This window comes from Liolophura sinensis, chromosome 5, assembly GCF_032854445.1.
Source record: "Liolophura sinensis isolate JHLJ2023 chromosome 5, CUHK_Ljap_v2, whole genome shotgun sequence".
NCBI lineage: Eukaryota > Metazoa > Mollusca > Polyplacophora > Chitonida > Chitonidae > Liolophura > Liolophura sinensis.
In genome coordinates this window covers 10,547,979-10,553,978 of record NC_088299.1, presented here as the reverse complement: position 1 = coordinate 10,553,978, position 6,000 = coordinate 10,547,979, and the positions used below count along the sequence as shown (strand labels likewise).

Below are 6,000 nucleotides of genomic sequence, written 5' to 3'. Positions count from 1 at the left end.
ATGCAGACACAGTAGGTCATTAGATTTTGGCTTTCATACCTCCCTCTATAGACGCATCAATACACGAGGGTGGTGTAAATACATGGAGAATTAACCTGATTTTGATTGGCGGGTCCAGATTTTACATTTGCCTGTATGGTAAGCTCACCACGAAATGGCTGAAATATTGTCAGTCTGTGGTTAAACCTCAGTTGTTCATCTTCATGTTAAAATTTGGCCTTAACCATGCATGGATCAATCTGTAAGACGGTATTCCCAGAGACTCTCCTATCACGAACATTCCACTATTTAATGGACAAGTACTCCAGTACTAGTACTCAAGTACCCCTTTTACTATAAAATCCTCTTCCATTACTGAGGACCTGTTTTTATAGCGCATATAGTTAGTACCAGAGCTCTTGAAATATAGGTACTTACTACCATTATTGTGGTATTCGTTCTGTACAGAAAACACAGCTCTCACTTGGTGATCGTCTTCGGAATTGGTCTACCGTGGTTCTACTTGGTTTTCTCTCGACTGTTAAGTCCTTGTTCATAAATAGGAGGTCTTTTTATTACCGGAAATGTTGATCTCCGGTAGAATATTGTGGGCACGTTTGCCATTTCCAGTACACACCAGGTCTCTACTGTTAGTGGAGCTGGCTAGTGTTTCTGATGCACTAGTTATCTCAAATGATTTGTGCTGCCTTTGTAAACGATATGGGTGTTTCATGTTGACTACAAATTGAGTAACTCCTCTTTTTGAAAAAGCGCAAATCGGTTTCAAACGGGACATTAAATATGGTATTTTTGTATACTATGTAAATTTGTTTATGCACGAAACAAACATTGTTTTTTTTTTCTCTCCAAAACATCCAAAAGCAATTTCGACTGCACCTTGACGAATAAACGATAGTTCGCGATATTTGTATCTTATGAAAGACTTGTATGGCTGGCTAACGGTGTATATCATACCGACAATTTCCTGAAAAACCCAATCGATAATGTGCGCTGTATGAAACCCTTGCATCGCTGCTCAGGCAGTTATAAATACACTCGATTTATCGGGCGACCACCAGCAGGCCGGGACGCAGCGTCATTTTAGTCCGTCTGTTTTGGGGAATTTGCCATAGCGATTAGTTTATTTGTTTGGACACATCGAGTTTACTTGGAAGTTTTCCGTGCGTCGGGGGCGTAAGTGATGATACCTCGGAGTCTGTACAATAGCCTCTTGATGAAGTATCGAATGTTCCAACAACCAATTCGAGTCAAATCATACGGCATCGGACAGCTTCAATAGCAGCAGGAATCCTCGCGCGTCACGCGCACAGCTCCTTCACCATTGGCTCAAAACGCTCGTGATTTTCTGACGTCACAGGGGAAGGTACTTAGTACAGAAAAGGCAGTTCATTTCGTTGTAGGCCACTGGGATCTGATCAGGGAGAGCAAATAGGGGTAGAGGGACAAACATTAACTCGAGAGGATAAGCGACAGGACTTGGAAGGTGAAAAATACCGGCTTCAACCGCCCGAAATTCAAAGGAAAAGAGCTTCATGTAAGTTAATTTTTTTTATTCAAACGTCATTTCGTCTACCTCTCTAACTAAAAGACTTTTTGAATGGTGGACGTGTGATGATCAGCTTCATGGGCTCCAAAACCGCCACATTGCATTTGATTTCAGTCAAATGACTTTTTTTTCATTGTATTGTTCCCTTGATAAATTACTTGGCATGCCTTGCTAGTTATGGCGTTTATCTTAATATAACGGGTACCTTCCATTCCATTATGATTATTGTAGTTATTATCATTATTGTTACAACTTTGTAAAACAGGGTTGAGGAGGTAAGCCGAGGCGTTTAGCCCATAGCTAATGCCTCGAACAGGTTAGAAATAATATTTTTCTACATTTTTTATTTTTATAATTTTAAGACATCTAACATATGAATGTAAATGTGTTTGTAATTATGGAGCCTTTTTAGTATCGCTATGAAAGATATAGCCAACTGAAAATACCCAATGTTCAATTACGTCAAATTGATGCAGTTTTAGACTCCGCCAAATCCTGATTTAGGGGCGAAGTAAGCTACGCCCTAGAACATAATTTGAACTGGACTTGTAGCTTCGAACTTCGAATCTCTTTGGCAACGACATCCTTAATGTTTACATCAAAAAAAAATATTGTGTTTGATTTGAAAGAATATTCTTTAACCATGAACTGATGTGAACCAATTTTAACACGATTGATTTACGTGTTTTGGAAATAGCGCAGTACGTAGGGGGAGTGTTTTTTAATTTGCCATTTCTGCACAAATTATTTATTTGTTTATTTGATTGGTGTTTTACGCCGTACTCAAGAATATTTTACTTATACGACGGCGGCCAGCATTTAAGCGGGAGCAAACAGGGCACAGCCCGGGAAAAACCCACGACCATCCGCAGGTTGCCGGCAGACTTTCACAGATACGGCTGGAGAGGAAGCCAGCATGAGCTGGACTTGAATTCACATAGACTGCATTGGTGATAGGCTTCTGGGTTATTACGCTGCGATAGCGCGCTAACCAACTGAGCCATGGAGGCCCCTATGCGCAAATTAGATTTTGACTTAAATCATAATTTTGACACAAAGCAAACTAATGTAAAACTTTGTTATAAGGTTTGTGAAGAATTTCAGAGATCATATATATGTAATATTTCCATGTCCGGCACGAAGACAATGGTAAATCATAGTGAACAGCATTGAAATAACTAGCCGGTGTCAGAGACATGCCAAATGCCTTCTGCCTGATACTCGCACTTTTAGACAATGTTATCCTTTGCTTTACTCCTTTGTGTTGACATTGTGCAAAATTGTGATGTAAACAACTCACGAATTAGCGGTCATTTTGCATATGCGTATATGTCACCATTAAGATGACATGTAACACTGATAAACGACGGCCAGTATAAGGCCAAAGGTGGGTAGTTTTCAATAAGGAGTTTCCCCCACCTAGAACATACTGGCGCAATATCGTACAAGTGAAAAAAAAGCAGCAATCAGTGATTATTTCACCAAGTTGAGTTTTTACCAAGACAAGCTTTCTGCTGCAGATTTTGGACACCTGACACATGTCTGCAATCCACACAATTCTATAGCCAGCGAATAATTAAGTTTCGTTGACGTTTTACCATTTTGTAAAATAATGGTTTGCCTACATTTTAAGGAAATTTGTCAGGTATCTGGAAAATGGGCAATGGTTGTATCAGGCCACTCTCCGGTGTCCTCTATCACTAAACCTATAAATTGACAACAGATGTAAAATAAAGATTGCAATCAAACCCTTGAAAAAATATGTTTTTATGTTTTGCCAAGTGAACCATTCGATATTAAAGGTTCCACAAAGAATCCATTTGAATATGAATCACAATAACAGGTTGTAACTCTTCTTGAAGAATATTTTACCACAGGGGGAGCTTCTGCAATGTTAGTTTACCAATGATGTTTCCGTGAAGGAGATCGTTGGGACAACTGCTTCCAAGCAATATGTACTTTAGAAATTTTAGATGATTGTGTTTTCTCAGACACACCTTAAATTCAAATCCATCCGAAACCAGATGGCACTCTAGGAGAGCAACAAGTAAATTTCCCCGTACCTGCGCTTCTACCCGTTATCGTATGATCGTTCTAACAGAGAGACAATACTCTGCTAGGTACTAGTACAAGATGAAGGAAAACTTAAGCCTTTGCATCTTTCAAATCTTAAAAAATCGTTTAGACAAATTCCGGTTGCGGATTCAGATTTGAGTTCCACTAAAACACAATGCAGTGATGTCTGATCCGAGGCTGAACTGGAATCAGAATCTCATCCAAATCATTGTTTTGCTTTTTTTCCGTAAATTTGATGGACATGCGAGCAGATAAACAAATAAATGTCGGTAACACATAATGTTCTGTTTGGAGGATTTGATTTGATTTGATTGGTGTTTCATGCCGTACTCAAGAATATTTCACTTATACGACGGTGCCCAGCATTGCGGTGGGAAGAAACGACCATCCGCAGGTTGCTGGCAGACCTATGGTTGGGGGGGGGGGGGGGGAAATGACCACTCCGTGACTGTGTTAACTATATAATTCTAGACGTACAACATAGAGAGTAAAACCAGAGGAGGAATCACAGCGTGATAGCTGACAAATGGTCACACGTATCGAGTGAAATACAGTCTCTTGTCAATTTACCTCAGTTAGACCTTTATTCTCACTCCTCACTTCAAATATACAGAAAAAAGTGTTGTTGACCGTCAGATTGTCTGCACTTTGTGGTTGGAGAAACGTCTCAAGGCTTAATTATACGCTGATAAATTCCATAGGATTCCTAAGATTTAGTTACAAGTTCAAAAAAGCTGTATGTTGTAAACGTCGAATGAGAGAAATGCAGAGTGAATCTGATCAAGTACATATTCCATTATGTTGCCTTTAATATACTTTCTTCACGTAAATATAGATCAAGAATTAAATTGGAGATGGAAAGTAGAGATTTGTGAACGTCAGCAAGAAGAGAACCGCTTATAGATAGGATCAAGAAGCATGGCTTTTAAGAGTGTTTCAGGTCGCCGTGTCAACGAAGTTACTGTGGTCAACCCTAAATTTAGGCTGCAAAAAGGCTCAATCCTTAAGTTGGTATATGTACTGACACAGTCTCCACAGGCTTTAACAGCACGCAGAGCGCTTTTGTCAACCCATTAACACCGCCTCGTATTTAGAAACATATCACAAGCTTATTTCATAGCTGCGGAAAAGCGCATTTGCACTGAGGTCACGATACCGATTTAAAGCCGTGTATAGGCTAGTACATCGCTGATAGGGGCCTACGTGGCTGAGGTGGTTAGCATGCCACCACAGTGCAATGACGCAGGTGCTTCTCACCAATGCCGTCGTATAAGTGAAATATTCTTGAGTACCGCGTAAAACACCAATCTAGTAAATAAATAAATACATCGCTAATGCGTGGTTGGTTTTGTGTGGATTGAGAGTTCAGGTTGGTTAGACGCCGTAGTTTTGCTGAGAAAAGAGTTGAAAAAAAAGGTGTTCAGTATGTTAATTGGTGGTGAGAATCAATAGCACGCATTGTAAATTAGCCACGAAGGAGCAGGCTGGGACAGAGTTGCTAAAACACCAGCCTTTTTAATTGCTATGGCACACGAGGTGTGGGTTTAAATGCGGCCTTTGATAAGGAATTTTTACATTTACCCTTCTCTCACTTTTTGATGGGTCGTGGCGACAATAAGCAGTGAACTACGCTTGTGTGACCACTTGTGCAGTCAAACATTTGTTGAAGGTTACTTGTTTTCTATCATTAAGGCGTGAGTATTGTCACCAACTTGCAAAAGGGCGGTGGTTTTCTCCGGCCACTCCTTTCTCTTTTATGCATTGAACATGAATCCATAGCATGAGGGAAAACATATGGCGTTTTATAACTAAATATAATTAAGTAAATGAATCAGCTAAGTGCACGGACAAAATATAGAACTTATGCCAGCACGACACTTTCAGAATTTAAGGCTTTGTACGGATACAATAAACAAAAATGGTATAATAAACGAATGTTGATGGTGTGCAACTTTCCAGAAACCAGTCTGTATCATCTGTTCTCAGAGGAATATATTGTGAATACTTATGTGAGTTTGCCACGACATGGCTATTAGGGATAACATCTATGCTGCATTAAACCATGATCATTCATTTATACATATTCAAATATGGCTATCGACTTGGGTGAGAGCCACAAGTGTTAAGCTTTAAAGTGATGAAATATCTTGATGACGGATTTTTGATTTTCCAAACAGCAACTAATAATTTCCGGTGCCATTTGCCAGAAGCAAGTCGTGTGATACAAGCTGTTAAGGCCTGGAAACTTAAGGCCTCGGATCAACTTTAACACGTCATCCCGCGGTATCTTGCAGGCTGTTGTGATTTTTTGATGATGTCGAGAAATCTGCTTTTTCTGCTTTTTTTTTGCGTATATCAAAAATGAAGGCTTTTTTTAC

General features: G+C 39.7%; 1 protein-coding gene across 1 annotated transcript in view; it reads left to right on the top strand.

Annotated features, from left to right (window-relative positions):
* The first annotated feature begins 1,346 nt into the window (after nt 1–1,346).
* The window catches only part of LOC135466066 (uncharacterized), a 33,088-nt gene continuing 28,434 nt past the window's right edge, over nt 1,347–6,000 (top strand). The window contains exon 1 of the mRNA XM_064743478.1: nt 1,347–1,534. The gene's annotated coding sequence lies outside the window, so the exon portion shown is untranslated. The remainder of the gene's footprint in view (nt 1,535–6,000) is intronic.